Source organism: Diachasma alloeum, unplaced genomic scaffold, assembly GCF_001412515.2.
Source record: "Diachasma alloeum isolate Michigan unplaced genomic scaffold, Dall2.0 Dall_scaffold_00274, whole genome shotgun sequence".
NCBI classification, from domain to species: domain Eukaryota; kingdom Metazoa; phylum Arthropoda; class Insecta; order Hymenoptera; family Braconidae; genus Diachasma; species Diachasma alloeum.
Window position 1 is genome coordinate 469,501 of NW_021680413.1, and position 18,829 is coordinate 488,329.

Here is an 18,829-nt window from a genome sequence, read left to right on the forward strand (position 1 = left end):
TGCAGCTCAGCAGGTAAGCCTGACGTTCGACCGTGATGCGGTCCTACTGGAAACCCTATCATAAAAAAAGGATGACATTTGGTGCCCACTCGCGAAGAGTTTTCATCCTCTTCTACCAGATGATGATGCTCTCCCACTCCACCCACCTTGAGTACACGTGAGTTTTCATCCCTCTGCTAGAAATTTTCGCCACTTTTGGTGGGGGTAGAGAAGTTTTTGGGGCCTGATCTTTGGACTTGGACATCACAATCCCATCGACACCTCAAACGTGAGCATTCTGTGGATTTTCCAAGTGTTTCGTGTTTTTTGAAATCTCGTGTGCGATGGAGAACTACATCGAATTGAGACCCTCTGTGATTGTGCCGCAGAGTTGGATAACAATGTACCAAGAGGAATACCTGATGAGGGGAATTGAGGAGTGTGTTGCTGATTTCCACACGATGGAAGAGGATCTGCTGGAATCTGACGACGTCATAACACTGGACGTGGAGCCGAGAGGATTCCTTTGGTATAGTGGTCAACAATATCAGTTCCTCCTGCGTGACGATTTCATTGAGGTCAGGCGACAATTTGATCAAGCGATGCAGATGGAAGTGGATGATGAAGGTGATGATGATGATGTTGAGGAATGGGAAGACCACGAGGATCTTGGAGAACTCCATGATTCTGGATTCGAAGAGTCATCAGACCTGGAAAGTGAACCAGAAGATCACTTCCATGGTTTCGGTGAATTGCCAATTCTTCTCCGTCAGCTTGAAGAAGCAGAGGCTAGTGATGATGATGATGATGATCATGAGGATCAAAATAATCATATTAATCCAATCATTGCAGATAATGTGTATGAGCCTGCAAAGGTAAATATTAACAATTGTTTTTCAGTCTCATATTTCCAGGCTGATGTATTAATCCTGTCGGTATATTTCATTCTTCTTACAGATTAGAGGATATTTCGAACTGAGACGCAGAGTTTTCATCCCAAATGAGTGACGTCAAAACTATGGGAAGACTGATCAGATGGAGCAACAGCTCGATTTTCCAGTTCCACATGGCTGGGGGTGAAAACCCCGATAACGTCATCTTGAACATTCATCCAGTGGGAATCCTGTATGTGTTGGCCGGCGAATACTGGTTCTTCAAAGAGACGGATTATGTGGTTGGTGTCGCGTGGCTTCAGGCTGATTAAATACCCGACCGATAGAGTGACTTCTTCATCGATCGTGGGTGTCAATGAATTGAGTGAATTTAGTAGAAAATTTGTGTATGTGTATGCATTGAGTGCAAAGAGTGCGTACGATTCGTGAATAGGGCATATGCGTGTGTGTATATGTGTATACGTCACCGTGTCGTGTGTGTGTGTATGTGTTTGTCTGTGTGTGTGTGTCGGAAAGCGTTTGTGCGTGTGTCGGGCGTATGGGTGTCATGAAAGTTGTAATATTGAATGTAACGAATAAATGGTGCATTTCTTCCAATTAATCACGTGGTGTTTTTATTCTGAAAAGTGTTTGTCGATTCATTGCAAATGTCGGGAAAATGAATTCGAAGATTCAATTGCCCCCCCCCCCCACGAGCGTCGAACGCAAAGTTAGTGTTTGCTTTGAAATGTGCTCATCAATTGGTTAATAAATTGATTACCCCGCGAATTAATCAATCTTTTCACCCACCCACCCCGCGGGGTGGAATGATTCAGTCGTGAATAGTTTCCACTGAAGTCCAATAATATGTTAATTAATTAATCAATTAATTAGCCCGCGAATTAATTAACCCTTTCATCCACCCACCCACCCCCTCACTTGGGACGTTTAATTATTCAGTGGGTGACTCTCTTTAGTACCCAAAGCGTGAATTAAAGGATTAATCCGCGAATCAAACCGCGACCCGCGAATTAATCAACCCGTTCACCCACCTTCTCGCGGGGGCGGGTTGAATACGTTGTCAATCAAACTCCTTTCAATCAAAAAATTGCAAATGAATTCATCAATCCGCGAATTAGACCGCGAATTAAACCGCAACCCGCGGATCAGACCGCGAATTATACCGCGACCCGCGGGTTCATTAACCTGTTCACCCACTCGCGGGGGCACTCTGACCAGGTCTCCGCCAGACCCTTGCCCCAGAACCCGCATTACTCATCTACTTACGTTTTTCTCCCAGCAGGGGAGACATATAGCGCCTCGCTACATCCCAACTGAGGAGACAGTCTGACGTCACCCTCAGGCATTTAATATTTCGTTGCTGTCCTCTCACGGATATACCAACACAATAATAGAGGATTACATTTCGCGCCTCTACCGAATTATTCTATCACGGCGTCCTATCGCGCAGGAGCAGTTGGCAGTTGATCGGCATCCGTTGTATCGAGCGCAACTGAGTATCAAATCAATATTCATTGTACTTGTTGAGACTAACGCGTCGGCGAATAAATATATTATTAAATTGTTTATTCGTTTAGTAGTGATTTGTTACTCCCGACCATCGCGAATCCTACACTAAGACAAAAAGGGGAGACAATTTCCTTCTGTTTTACATTTATTTTATCTTGAAAATTGCGTCATGGCTCATTTTCCTGCATTTTGTGTCTTCTACAATTAAAATGGTCCGAAAGATCCGAAAGTTAACATATTTTACTACCTTTGTTACGGGATTATTGCCTGGAAATTAAAAGCGGTGATAGGAGGACGTAATACCAGATTAAAGAAAGTTTCTATTAAAATAAGCTTGTACTGTGAAAAATGACTGTAATAAAATTATTACGGTTAAATAGTGAAATTATTTCGGAACTTAAACGAACTCTTCTGTTATAAAGACGTTTTCATATGTTTTCTTTCGTTTGTTATATTCTAAAATGTTTTGTATTATATACCACAACTATACATATAAAAATTAATCAGATAAAGTAGAATGTATTATATTCAAGGCAACAGATCCACTCAAGGCGACAACGAGGAACATGTCGGGTATCGTCTTCTGGCTCATTTTTACGTTTTTCGTCGCTCATTCAAATTCCCCGGATTCATTTAGTTTTCGTGTTACGCTGGCGTTTCCTCTTATCTATAAATTGAAAATCATTTGACATTTGAGTTTCCTATATATTTGATTGAAAGAAATGTTGTGACGTATTATAAATCCGTCTATTAAATAATTTTGAAAATAACAGACTTAAAAATTTAAAGGTTATAATAAATGACAGGCAAATAGACCACAAAGGTTCATATATGTTTGATGTATTTTGTATCAATGACTAAAGAATCGAAAAAAAAATGAATTTTTTTTTCTTTCCAACAATTTCCTAAAAACAAGCAATTACTTTTCAAGTTGTTTTAGTCGTTTTGCAGACAAAAACAACTTCTCCCACCATCGTCATGTTACGTATTCACATACGTTTCTACCAAAAAGAAACGCTATCTCCAAAACAAAAATAATTTTTCAAATAATAAAATTTCATACAATTTTACATGAATAATGATCAAAGCACAAGTTTCTCTGGTCAATATTTTGGAAATCTCACCCACGCGATCAATATAGCAAGTAAATAAAAAAAATGCCAATTCTAGACTTTCCTGTCCTTAATGAAATCAATATTCTGCTATAAGCCTTAGACAATTCAAACGAACAATCTCCGACACTACATTTAAAGAATTTGAAATAACAACGAAATAATAAAAACAAAAAAATACTTTATTGATTTATTGCAAAATAAGCACATCAGGAATTTACTTTTGGATCAGAAAGCGAAATGAAGGACCAAAAAAAGAACAAAACTAGGATAGAGAACGTATATAACAGTATTTCTCACTCTGTTATTGTTTATTGAAATATTGATAGTCATTGCACATACATAAAATACATTTAATTTTACAATTGGGACCAATAAGGAGCCCGCTGATCAATGACGAAGATAAACTCAGTAACAGTGTTGGAGCAGGTGAGGAGCCGCGAGGACGAGTAACGTAATCTTTGAATAGGGAAATTCTTGAAATTTGGAAATATTCTGCAAAAAGACAAAAATGTATAAGTTCTGAAATAACGTAGATTTATATAGATCCTTGAAAGAATATTACAATACTAAAGGAAACAACTTCTCCACGTAAAACAATAATTTTACTGAAAATTTAATCTCTCACAAAATATGGCGTCATAAGTCAAAACGCGTACAAAATAATTATCACAATAGTCTCAAAAGATTATCTTTCACACTACTAAATGATGAAAAGTATGAATTTTTGCGTTCCAATCACACTTTGAAATAATGATGAAAAACCTTGAAAATTTATTTCAAAAATGATTTAAATAATTTTGAAAAGAAACATCAAAGGCATGAAACTCAAAGAATAATCTAAAAATTAAAATTCCGAAGTTATTTGATGGAAAAAGTTAAATAAAAATAATAATTGTTTATAAACAATCAGAAATTGTTGATGAAGAATTCTCGAAATAATTTGCAAATTAAGAGTCCATAATAACAAAAATATCTACCAATAATCATTCCTCGATCCTTGTAAACAAAAACACTATGAATTTTTGAAGATCGATACACGTACGCATTCAAATTCATATATACGTGTGTATCCGAAACTTTGAAAATTGATAGGGCCATCTGGGCTGAAGATCGAGACAAATTCTTGAAATGAAAAATGTTCCATGAAATCTGGACTATCATTTTCGTTAGTAAAAGATTTAAAAAATAATTTAACAAACATAATTGTTATAAACAAAATATATGAAAAATTGTCATAAATATTAGATAAAATCATGAAAGGAAGGTCTTGCTATCCTTAAAACAATAAGTCATGAACGGCTTCTTAATCTTTATAAACAAACAAGATATGAATTATCAAAGAAATGCACTCATGCACTCAAACATGTGTCCGTGTGTCTGTTAAAAATTAATAAATTTATAGCGCCATCTGTATGAGAGATAGAACAAAATACTTGAAACAAAAGATGGTCAGTAAAGTCCGGACTACAAGATCCACTAACAAAAGTTGCAAAAATTTATAAACAAAATGAATTGTTATTAACAAATTATATGAAAATTGTCATAAAAATCAGATAAAATCATGAAATGGAGACCTTTGCACCCTCAATCAGGACCGCCATGAATTGTTCCTTAATCTCTATAAGCAGCGAAGATATGAATTTTTGAAAATCTACACTCGCGCGCTCAACACATCTATATCCGTGTGCCCGTGAAGTTTGAAAATTGGTAGCGCCACCTGTGCTAGAGATGGAGAAAAATTCGTGAGACAAAAATTGCTCTATAAAATACGGACTACAAGATCCGTCATTAAAAACAATCGAGAATCAATAAACAAATTCAATTGTTATAAAAGAGTCCATAATAAGTCCATAAGGCCATAAAAGTCCAAAAGATATAAAAAATACCGGAAACATTGGTAAAAATCATAAAATAAACTTTTCAATATCCGTAATCTGGAATCATTCGAAATTTGCCTTAATATTCATAAACGAAAAAGTTATAGATTTTTAAAGAATTCACATACACATGCGAAAGCGTGTATCCGTGTAATAGATTAAACTTTTGGAATTTTTACAAACTTTCCTATAAGAAATATCGAAAAAAGTTTAAGATGAAAAATTTACTATAAATCAAGAGCTACAAAGATATGAAAGAAAATATTCAAAGGGTCAAAAGACAACTTTGCTATCTATTGACATGTCAATAAAATTACGATGGAAAATTCAGGAAAAATATGAAATAAATTGAGTTCTGTACAGAGAATAGGAATATGAAGGAAAATATCGGAAAAGTTGAAATAAAAAAATTTCAACTATTAGGTCATCAGACACTTTTAACATTTAATCGCTAATAACTTGTAAACAAACATACATATTCAAAAACAAAAATCACCAAAAAATAGTTCACCAAATTCTCAATACAACCAGCGGTAATTTGGATTTTCAAAGTTATAACACATGGCGTAAAAAGCTAATAGATACATTTTCAAGGTCAAATTTTTAATTGCGAATATCTTCGAAGATTGTAGGGATAAAAATCTGAAATTTTGTGTGGAAGTATGATAAATCAAGTTCTTTCAGACACACTAGGAGGCATTCGCCTAAATTAACAAATAACATTGTTATCAACAATTGAAATATAAAAAATTAAAAAAAAATGTTTTTCATCAGAATCATATTCCTGGTATCAAAATAGATTCAAAAATGAATTTTGTCAAAAATTTTGTCAAAAAAATACCATAAGGGCACCATAAGGAAACGTTGAAGGCTTAGTGACAATCAAACTTAAAATTTGCCCAAAAACTTCATTATTTATTATGTAAAATGGCGTAAATGATTTTAAAATTCGAAAAAATGTTAAAATGAAATGTAAAATCGAATTTGCAAAGACATAGTGGGTGCCACAGCATTAGCCATATGCCATACATAATACATAGGGGTACACTCAACGCGTGATCCCCACTGTTAGGCAGCAAGTCTGCCCGCTTAACGCAGTACTCCCACTCCTGCGCGCCAGAGACACGCCGTGCGCCACGTTTTTTCAGTTGATGTACCTCCCGACGCCGGAGCGAACAGTCAGTTCAACGCCAACTGTTGAAATCGCTGGTCATAAGCTCCGAAGAGCTCTCGCGAATTAAATCAAAAGTAACCAGTTCGGACTTAGAAAAAATTCGAGAATTGTAGACTTAGAATTTTTTCTCGTGATCTGTCCTCTTGGACATAGAAATTTTTCGTGTTCAGTCCTCTTGGACTTAGAATTTTTTTTTCTCGCATTCTGTCCTCTTGGACTTGGAAATTTTTCGGAACTTTGAAATTTTTTCGTAATTGAAATTTTTTTTATTGCAATTTACTTTGAAATTTAACTTCGTTTGTAAATTTTTATAGTGAAGATTTTCAGTCCGCAATTCCGGATTAAAAATATTTTTGGTCTAAACCGATAATTCCGTTCCGATTTCGACGGTGCATTGTACTGACTGCGGGCTCGGTCACGAATTTGAAATAAAAATTGAATTAAATTTTTCTCGTGCATTCCACATAAGTCCCAACCCTTCTCACACTCTTAAAAACAATTCCCATCCTGTCAACCCCGCTGGGTTGTGGATAAAATTCCGCAAACCTGCGGTTGATACTAGTTGACTAGGGGGAGCTGTGGCTGACTGGCTGGGCTAACGTCAGGATTACCTGATGTTATCCTGGTGAGGCAATCCCGTTCTTCTAGGTTAACTATCAACCCCGCTGTTTTCGAGGACAACTAACTGGCTTTTTGGGACGCTCTGTTGATCTTGGAAACTTGCGGTTGATATCCGTTGACTAGAGGAGACTTCGGTTGACCGCTTTGGCTAGCAACAGGCTGTCCTGTTGTTATCCTGGCGAGGCAACCCCGTGTTTCCTTAGGTTCACAATCAACCCCGCTCTCCAGCGGATGACTAACTGGCCCTTTTGGGACGGTCTGTCGACCTCAGAATCCTGAGGTCGTCGATTACCGTCAACCCCCCTTTCTCGTGGGTCAATTCATCGTCCCTTACGGATTGTAAGGGATGAGATTTTGCGGTTGACATTTCTTTCATTTTTTTTTTCAAGATTATTTTACCCATTCCTCATCCCGATAGAATTTTCTTTTCCCCGGTAGAATATCGCTCGGGTCTTTTACGATGCACTCGTTGTCGAAATCCTAAAGCGAAAATAAAATAAATAAATAAATAAATTTACGTGAATAACTTATTTATATGGGAATGATTTATTCAGCAATTTGAAAGTGAATATACTGAAGAACTGAAATCTTACCAAACAAAAAGAAAAGGAGAGGAACTGAACGTGTGTGTGTAGCAGAAGGACGTTACCCAGCCTGTCAGAGGAAAGCTGGAGTTTTTCCGACGGCCCAGATCGCCTCTATCATCCGAGAGGTTACAACTGATCGGGTGTACCTTCCTTGTTTTGCTGCCAGACCGGTCAGCAAAAATTAAGGGTGAGTCTAGTGATAACCACTATTATTTTCTCTACCCCGGAGGTCGGTTGATACTCCAAAAATTAGAGTCTTTTGAAAATAAATTGTTCGGTTCTCGCGGAAAATTCGGAAANATAGTGAAGATTTTCAGTCCGCAATTCCGGATTAAAAATATTTTTGGTCTAAACCGATAATTCCGTTCCGATTTCGACGGTGCATTGTACTGACTGCGGGCTCGGTCACGAATTTGAAATAAAAATTGAATTAAATTTTTCTCGTGCATTCCACATAAGTCCCAACCCTTCTCACACTCTTAAAAACAATTCCCATCCTGTCAACCCCGCTGGGTTGTGGATAAAATTCCGCAAACCTGCGGTTGATACTAGTTGACTAGGGGGAGCTGTGGCTGACTGGCTGGGCTAACGTCAGGATTACCTGATGTTATCCTGGTGAGGCAATCCCGTTCTTCTAGGTTAACTATCAACCCCGCTGTTTTCGAGGACAACTAACTGGCTTTTTGGGACGCTCTGTTGATCTTGGAAACTTGCGGTTGATATCCGTTGACTAGAGGAGACTTCGGTTGACCGCTTTGGCTAGCAACAGGCTGTCCTGTTGTTATCCTGGCGAGGCAACCCCGTGTTTCCTTAGGTTCACAATCAACCCCGCTCTCCAGCGGATGACTAACTGGCCCTTTTGGGACGGTCTGTCGACCTCAGAATCCTGAGGTCGTCGATTACCGTCAACCCCCCTTTCTCGTGGGTCAATTCATCGTCCCTTACGGATTGTAAGGGATGAGATTTTGCGGTTGACATTTCTTTCATTTTTTTTTTCAAGATTATTTTACCCATTCCTCATCCCGATAGAATTTTCTTTTCCCCGGTAGAATATCGCTCGGGTCTTTTACGATGCACTCGTTGTCGAAATCCTAAAGCGAAAATAAAATAAATAAATAAATAAATTTACGTGAATAACTTATTTATATGGGAATGATTTATTCAGCAATTTGAAAGTGAATATACTGAAGAACTGAAATCTTACCAAACAAAAAGAAAAGGAGAGGAACTGAACGTGTGTGTGTAGCAGAAGGACGTTACCCAGCCTGTCAGAGGAAAGCTGGAGTTTTTCCGACGGCCCAGATCGCCTCTATCATCCGAGAGGTTACAACTGATCGGGTGTACCTTCCTTGTTTTGCTGCCAGACCGGTCAGCAAAAATTAAGGGTGAGTCTAGTGATAACCACTATTATTTTCTCTACCCCGGAGGTCGGTTGATACTCCAAAAATTAGAGTCTTTTGAAAATAAATTGTTCGGTTCTCGCGGAAAATTCGGAAAGTGTGATAGTGCGGGTGTGAGTTATGTGAACCTAGTTTCGGCAAGCTTAGTGATTTTCGGCTACCGCTCGACGAATTTCGCTTACCTTAGGCTTACCTAAAATGAAAAATTCGTACCGCGACTGTGCACTTTAATGAATCGAAAAATTTATCCGTCGGAAAATTAAATCCCTATTTTTTCTGTCCGATCTAGTGAGAATTCGTAACAATGTAAATGTGTCACCTGCATATTCTTCTTCCTCCTCGGGAACAGATTTTACTGCAGTCTTTTTCTTCTTCATGGACGTTGTCTCTGAAAAAGTTAATCATTATTCACGTCATTCCGTCCACGGAACAAAAAATCGTAAACTTACTCGTAATATTTCCCCGTGACAATTTCAATCTCTCCTCATCAATTATTTCAGACAGTTGTGAAGGTAGGAGCTGCTTCATGAAGTTGTATACATTTTGTTGGCTGGGCCTACTATATTTAAAATGTATATACATTTGAATTGCTCATTATTTAGGCAGACAAAATAATAATCATCCTCAACTTCAAGGGTTACTCAAAATTTTCGGTCAGGCTGTTAAAATCACTCAGTTTCAGTGGTGATCTATACTTTATAGTATTAAATCATTTAAAAAATTCGTTATTATATCCTCTCGATACGAAAAGTTGAAAGACCCTCATTAAGGAATTGGAATACAATAGGAAGAATTCAATGAGTCATTTTTGTTATGACATATACTAATCAAAATGGAACGGTTTGTTATTTTCTCTCAGCAACAATGCACAAACCACATACTCGAATCGTTCTATTTTGCCCCACCTCCCTCAAGATTATCTTACTCTTACCTAGTTGACAAGAGACTCTGTTAGGCGTGGATAATCGTCATGTCTTTGTTGAACATCTTCTTCACTTTAACAACTGGGATGTTTGCTTCTAAACATTGCAAAGTAATCACCTCACTTAGAATTACGTCTTGCAAATTTCCTGAAATCTTCAATATGATTTTTTTGGAATATCTATACGGTATACGCCCATTTCATGTTGTTTAGTCCGGTCTTAGCTGTTTTTTACGAACAAAAACATTTGATAGAAAAACCTAGCCAAGTTGCTAGAAAATTCCATTGGATTTCCAGAGAAAGTTGGATGAGTTTTTGGCCGTTTTTGTTGACATGTTCAATAGGAAGGATTTAATAGAAAAAGTAAATAAAATTCGATTTTTTAGAATTCTTTTAGTTCAGAATCATCCAAGTTTTTTTTTATTTTCTTGGTGAAAAGAAAAGAAAATTAGAATGAAAAAACCTTTGAAAAATTGAGCCGAGAAAATTCTATGTAATACATAATATATTTCGATGGAATAAGTTGTCTAGAAAAATCGAATTTTATCGACGTTTTCTGGAGAATATTTTGTATTTATATTTGTATAAATATGTGAACATGTAACCGACTACGGGCCGAAGTGGTTAAATTGCTCGTCCGGACGGCGGAGCCCCGAACATCGTGGGTTCGAGTCCGGCTTTGGGCACTGGCATTTTTAATCATTCAGAAACCGTCGAAGGGAAGTCTAGACACCAAGAATCATCGGAGAATCGTTGAAAAAACATTCTCTGATGATGCTTGGTTGATGGACGCCATGTCGACCAAGATTTTTCATGGTTTCCCTTGGTCACCAGGAGAGTCTGCATACGGCGTACCGCTCCTGCGGTATAATGCGACATGGTTGGCGAGAAAGACGGCCCATGAAACCGCAAAGTAGGGACACGTAAAAACCCAAGTAGGGTATACATGGCAGGAAGAAAAAAATATATATATGTGAACATGTCAATAAAAACGATCGAAAAATTATAGAAAGTTCAAGAGAGATCAAATGAAATTCGTTGCAAGTGCACCCGAAAAATTTCAATCGGCTATCGTCCGAGAGCGCACACCCAACATTCTAGTTCTTGCACCGTGAATCAAGAATTGAGTACTTACGAATAAATGCATAAACTCGTGGGTGCCGACCACCAACTCGAGGAGTGAAGTGCCGATTAAAAGCTTCTGAGTCATTGTTTGTTCTGATGCACGAACCGAATACTGACACCACTTCTCGTTTGCCTCCCCATTCCTTTTGTATATAATTATACCATTCATTGAGCTTAGGAAAAACATCACTGTATAAAGCATACGTCTTTTACAACTTGAACTCCATGGGGTATGATGAGATGGGGTGGTAAGCGTGCTAGAGAACGTGCTATGTGTCTGAACCAAAGTTCAGAGGGAGCGTTTTGGGGACGCATTTTTTTCCAGTTTTCTGACATAGCCTATAATAAAAATATAACATACACCAGTTCTTTTCATGCAAGTTCATCATTATACATACGGTGATCGACAAAGAAATATCTATTTGATTCGCGAGAAAAATCCGCACGAATGTTTGTGACTGAATCGTGTTTATTTCGCATTATTTCGCAACAATAACCCTTCCCCAGAGTGGGCAAATTCTGAAAAATTAAACAATAGATGAGCGAGAGGTCTTGGAACCCAAATGCGAATAAATTTAAGCGTCGAGGGGTCTTCAAATATTTCCACTATATCAATGACATGTAAGATAAGAATTTATAATTGCCATGGGAAAACGAAGTATTGTAATTTTTTTGGTGATATCATTGAATGAGTTAAAACCGGTAAATTTGAAACAACAATTCAAATGAAAAATTGAGTTAAAATAAAAGACAGAAGATAAAATCGTGAGGAATACTTCATCCAATATAGCATACTTCTACTTCAATTTATCTGCAGTCATAATTACTGGTTGCAAATATTAGTGTTTCATAAAAAAAAAAAAATTGTTCGATAACTTCAGATTTTAATGTCCATGCAATTGATCTTCTCTCGTTATATTTTCCAGTAACTTTCTCAAATTGTTGAATTTATTGGAACCTATTTTATGATACAGCTGCGAAGATTAAACTTATTTATGTTCCTAGTACCAAAGATTAGACTTCTTATTTTATGATCCTAGTATCAAAGATTGACCTCTATATAGGGTGTTCCAAAACTCCTCGAAAGGATTCCTCTTATATCGACACCAACACCCTTTGATTCAATCCGGCTCCCCTGAATAGGCCTCAACAAAATACTTCTCCCCCTCGCCCCCACTCCGTCAATGTTATTCAATTGAAACTACTGTGCAATTACTTTGAATTATATCGTTGAATTCAACTGAGATGCTGCGGGAAATTTTTGGCAAAAAGAGTCGTCCATTGTCTACGAGTCCAGCATTGCTATCATCGAATCGTTTCATTGATTAAAAACTGTAACGAACATGTGGGGATGTTCGTTAGAGACACCACCAGTATCTGAGAACATCCACTTCCGGCGACACTCAGTAACGGATCGTGAGTAGAGAGAGAGAGAGAACGTAGAATTTTGTTTCCCACTCCGGCGTGGTCATTTTTCCGATTATCCCTGGGATAATCGAGGCGTGTTTTTCCGTTTAAGCGGAGTTATTTTTCGTTGCTTCGCCCTTCCGTTTAGTAATTTTGCGATTTCGTTTCGTTTTTGACTAATAAAGATCTGAAATTACGCGTTTTTGAGGGCCCATAGGGTTATCGTGAAGAAGGGCCAAATTTTAGTGTCATCCGATCACCTTTATGGGAACCACCCTATTGTTAATCTTACGATAAATCGTGTAGGTCCGGTTGAAATACCGGCGCTCCAAATTATGATTGATTTTACGGTGGTTAACTGCTTACGTTTCAGTTTTTCGGTGGAAGGTCACGTGGAACAAGTGCAACCCTTGTATCCCGTGAATTGCCAGGTTGCATCAAGATTTTGGGAAATTTTGTAAAATTAGTTAGGAGTATCGGTCTTTTAACCCCGTAAATCCAGGAGAACAGACCCATAGGAAGCGCCAAAAATCCACGGTAATTTTCCGAACGTCCACCAGTTTGGCCCAGATTAATCATTAGTCTATTTTATAAAGTTACATATAGAATAATTGGAGTCGAGTATTTTTTGCGTTTGAATTTCCCGAAAGCATTCGGTGACGCCATCAAACCCCCGGCTTGATGTGCTAAAATCTCCGCCAATCAGAGCCCGCCTCTGTTGGCCGGAATTTGCGCTGCGGTTAGTGCCCGTGACACTGACCCAGGGCAATTAGTTCCGCGTTGACCGTCCCAAAGTCCACTAGTCCACTAGTCGCGTGTGAATTTCTGTGTGCCCATAATCGGACACAAATGAATTTGCCCAATTCTGTGTGCCCATAATCGCAATCTGGATTATTGCGAGATTATCCTGTAGCTGTAAGGATCCAGGATGGTCCGAAAAGGGAAGAGGACCCTCAAAAATCGAAAAGCCGTGAGTTTTCTGGTATTTTTTCCCTAATTTCGAGCCATTTTCGAATGGCGTCGTTTCCCCTTTATGGCGGTATCCCTCGCGTGGCCCTCAGCTACGTGCAGTGGTTGATTACCCCTCTTTATTCATATTTGTTGGTCCGAATTTTGCACTTTTTTGGGCATTATCCCTTACCCCGGATATTTATCCGCGGGCCCTTCCGATTTTTGGATCGGATATTCCACCCAAATCGGGTCGGTACCGAGTTTTCACCCCTTCCGGTTTATCCCAATCATCTTTTGAGATGATTTTTGGGTTCAGCAAGTGTGTTTGTTCGGTAGTGGAATTCTTGCGTCTTTTTCCAGTCGAAATCGGACGATTTTCGACGTGGGCTATTTCCTTCTCCCTCGCTCCTATGGCGAGGAGTACCCCTATTTTCCCTACGTATAAATTGCGTAGAGTTTTTCCCCTCACGGTAACCCCCTAACGCGCCGACAAGTGGTAACTATCGCTTTCCGTAAGCGTTCCCCCGTTTAAATTTCCCTCCGGATATAACTCAATCTGGAGTGGCTCCCAATGATCCCAAAATTATGATTTTGGTCTCGTGGGCTTCGCTAGACCTTCCCGAGCAAATTGGCTTTGAGTTTTTGAAAATCGACTCTACCAATTTTCCGCTACGGTGAGTTTAGTTTTAGTTAATTTTTATTTCCGTCCGCCGTACACTATGCGTGCACTGGTGAGTTCATTTTCTCGCTCTCTCACTCTCACGGGGATTCGCATACCATCCCTTCATTTCTCGACATTCTCGAGTATTTCGGGATTAATCGATAATTTTGTGTTTATATTATTGTGTGAGGGATTTGATGACCTCACCTACGGTCGAGTTAATCGAAATATTACTTTCGGACTATATAGTAAGCTTTAAAATAGTATTTCCAAGCCAGTATTTGTTATTTAATGAGTTATTGTTATAAACCTTTTTTTTTGGTGACATCAATGCGAAGAGAAAATCATGTATATTATTAATTATTCATATTTCAATAGTGAAACACGTAAGGACGATGTCCATTTCTTCTTTTTTTTTTGTAGCTTTGACCACCTAATACCCGTCTCCACCTGAAATCCACCCCTCTCTCCACAACCTAGCACACTGAGCGAATCAAGGACCGTTACCTGTCCCCAGAAATCTAGTTTTCTCCCTTTTTGAGTAGATTTTGAGATTTTTGAATTAGTTAGAACTAACTTTGTAGACTCCTCCGGTTTGGTAATTCCGGCCAAAAAAAATTACCTGGCGTCCACAAATTTTTGCATTTTGAGTTTAACTAGATGAAGGGGAAGAAGGGCGAAGGTAATAGGCATTTTTAACCCCCATACGAAAATGTCACGTTACAAAACTAAAAATTAAGTCTTGCCGCAGAAAGTCGAGGGTGAGCTTTCTACTCACAATTTCACCTTTTTTCATTTCCCAAGAGATTAAACGACAGTTTTGGAACCCCCCGCACTAATGAAAAATGAGTTTGTTTGACTTACTTTTATAAAATGGAACCAACAACCTTGTATCCGGGCTCGAGGGAACATCAATCGGAAAGCTTTGAGAGCAGCCTTCTCAAAATCCGAAATGATCAATTCGACATCTTTGAGGCCCGGTGCCAATTCCAAAACTCGAGACAATATGGCTTGATAAAGGACTGCTCTTTAGCCCCTCGACAATAGGCAAATCCTACAGCAACAGACTGCGGAGATAAACAAGGAGCATCATAAAACGAAACTCTCCATCATGATAATTGCACATGGAAGGACAATCACGCAAATTTTTGGGAGACAACCATAGTTTCAAACCATAGTTTATGTTTTTATTTCACGTATATGGGGTATTCCGCGAAATATGGTACGAAATTTGGTCTCATTTTAAAATATTCTTATAAAATTGTTGTCAATAATTATGTAGAGAAAATTAGACTTTTCAGCAAGCAAAGATACCGCGGCTTAATTGCAGGCGCTGCACGTGATCAAACTTTCTACACTCTAAAGTCTTTGGTCTCATTTAATGCATCGAAAATATCCTAAAAAACATTGAACACATCCTTTTTCATCGGAAATTTTCAAAAATTATGGTTCCTTAACTCCAACTTCATCGCGAAAATAGCGATATAAAACTTCAAACGTTAATTTCAACTGGTTCTCCACTCTTTGCTTCTCAATGGAAACTTTATTTTCTATTTATTAACTTTGGGTGAAACTGACTATAAATGCCATGAAACGTGAAGAAATTTTTTTTTTAATGTCTGTATGTGTGTAACCATGTATGTGGTCATATGTGTGTGTATGTCCAGGGTAGGATTTCCTCTATCGTCATAATAAAGTTAGGAATTGTGGATGAGCGAAATCGAATCAGTAGTTTCTGAGATATTCAACTTTCTCATCATTATAGTCTCTTTTGCTAAATATCTCAAAAACTGATCCGATTTTTCAGCGTCGCGATGTCATCTGTCTAGATCCGTAAAAATATGGGTACCGCACAATTGAAAAGCTTCAAGAACATATCGGCGTTTTTAGATGTGGGAACAAAACAGCCACTCTATTTTTGAAAAAATTAGGAAAAAATAATAAAAATAAAAATCATTTGGATAAATTGCTACTTTTTTTTTAGTTTTTAATATTTTTTATAACAATTTTTTATTACGTTATATAAGAGAATGAAAAACATGGAGATTGAAATGCTAAATCACGTGGGTTGTGAAACGCTAAATCACGCGGATTGTTTCTGATTGTGCCGTGGGGTTTCTGCTAACTGAAAATTTTTCTTTCTCGATGATTTCTACTGTATAACAAATGAGTTTCGATATCATAAGGCTTCTGTATTATTGAAATTGAAAAAAAAATTTCAGCGGTTCAACAGTTATTATCTAAATAACTGAGAAATGGGCGAAACGATTTTCTTTGGTCTGGAAATTATTTGTCTGACCTATGAGGGGTCACGCACACACCAAGGGGAAACCGATTGTTATCAGTCACACCCTACCAAGAAGCGAGCGAAACAAGTAACCGGCTTCGGGTTTTTTTGTGTATGACAGATTTATAAGTAAATACACCAATCATACCTTACTGCAATTTCTGATGCTGATGATCCACATTTGCGTACCCTCCGGTGTGTCTGGTACAGCCTACAAAGGACATAGGTTCAAACATGGGATACGGGATACTATTCCGAGTTTATGTAGCTATGCACTAAATTTTAACAAATAATACGCATGCACATATTATTGAGTGTATCGTTTCACTCCTTCTTATGAGAAATTGCTTAGAATGAGGCGTTTGATGTGGCATCGCTATTTTGAAATTATACTTCTTCAACTACTATTCAGTTGCGTGAAGTAAATTAAAAAATTGCAAAATGTTTCTTGTAATGATGAAACAAATAGAATTCAGGTTACTATGTTCTAATAAAGTGAGGACTATACTTCATGATACTTATACAAGAACTAGAAAATATCCACAGAGATCTTTCAAGTTACAGACCTTCATAGTCCCATCGACTTCCATTATTTTCGCTGTGTTCAACTCGTCTAGCAAACTGTCATTAATGAACAATAAGGCACAGCCTTCACCTCCTGCTGGTGGATGTATCACTCCTTTGAAATTTCCTCTCACAATTCCCTCCATTATCTCATTCGTTTCGAGAATTTCTCCCAACTCTTCGAGTGTTTTTGGGTCCTTTGGCCAACCCATTTTATCTCTTTTGCGTCTTACGACGCTCTCAGCTGCAGCTACTGAAATGCTGTCTGCAGCAGTAGGATGTCTTCAAGTACCGGACAAGATTGAAAATTAATTCTTCTTATAAGTAGATTTATTTTATATTGCGCATTCCAGCAATTATCGAGCAACGAGCCAGCGTGGAATTTTTGACACTGAAAGATGCCTTCTTCTAGATTGTTTATTGTTCAGTTCATGAAAAACGCACATACGCAGCTTATCAATGGAAAAAATTCATTAATATTTCCCGAGGATTGGTTCTGAAAAATACATCGAATGTTTTCCCTAGAAAAATGTTCAAATTTTGATTAGAGATAGAAGGCTCAAAATTTTTGCAAGGAGTTCTTTCAATGTACCTAGTGGTGGTACAATTTTTAAATCCAATAAAAAAAATCAACGCTGGATCGTTGAGCGATAATCTGTGGAATATAACATATATGGTTCGTTACGTCGAGAGGCTTTAACAACTTACCCTCTGCACAACGGTGCACAATACTCTAATTATTTTTAGTTATCTTGTTTTTCTAAGCAATCCTACTTTATTCATTGAGCATGAGGCCAAATGGATGAACTCCTGAGCCTGAGCATGAATTATTCTCACAGAACTCTGAGTGCATTTACAAGAATGTAATTACATTCTTGTCATTAGAAATTAAATCCAACAAAATTTCATCATTTCTTTTTACCGCTTGGGTAGTTCAATCACAAAATGCATTTCCAGCACAATCAATAATGAGGTATTCACTCGACCTGGGAATGTTTCATTTTTCATATGAGGCAAGATGAAAAATTATCAGTGGAATTCTCGAAAATTCATAATTTAAATACCGTGGAGACTGTACAAGATAAGGTCAAATAGTGCCTAAATATTTGCTAAAATCAGCCTCCGCCTCATCTTTTAAGCTCACCCATAATTCTCAGCTCGTCTCGAATAGAAAAAAAAAATGCATATCATATGAGGAAACTTCATTTTAAGCTTCAAGTCGATCGATCGAATGAGGTGTATTTTTTTTTGTTCAGCATCTGTTGTTTGTTCGGAAAAAATTAACGGAATATTTCTTACTTCAATGAAGCTCTGCGAAAGATGTCAGTTGAAAAATCATGTGACGCGTAAGTCCGTTCTTTTATGCACTCTCTTGCAGCAACACCAGCGAGTACTCCCTGTTTGCACTTGTATTCGTGTATCCCTCCTACTACTGTGATTTCGCCCCTAGATAATACCCAAAACTTCACTGGGCAATTGAAAGCAGACTGGTATTGTGAACATCTGAGAATTATTTTTGAAGCGCTCGAAGATGCGAAATGGAAAATGTGATTGTTAAATAAATAGCGAATATTTCCATCTTCCTCTTCAATAGCAATTAATTTGTCAATCAATTCTTCCTCTTCCAGTTGATTCAATTTACCGACAAATTGTGCATCTTCCAATCCAATCAATTTCCAAACCGATTGTTCATTTTCCTAGCAACAGTAGAGGTAAAAAATATGAACTTAGAGAATTGAACCATGAATTCTTATTGA

The 18,829-nt window shown here is 37.8% G+C and overlaps 1 pseudogene; it reads right to left on the minus strand.

The window, feature by feature from the left end:
* Positions 1-5,055: 5,055 nt before the first annotated feature.
* LOC107037941 lies at positions 5,056-18,023 on the minus strand (annotated as a pseudogene).
* Positions 18,024-18,829: the final 806 nt, after the last annotated feature.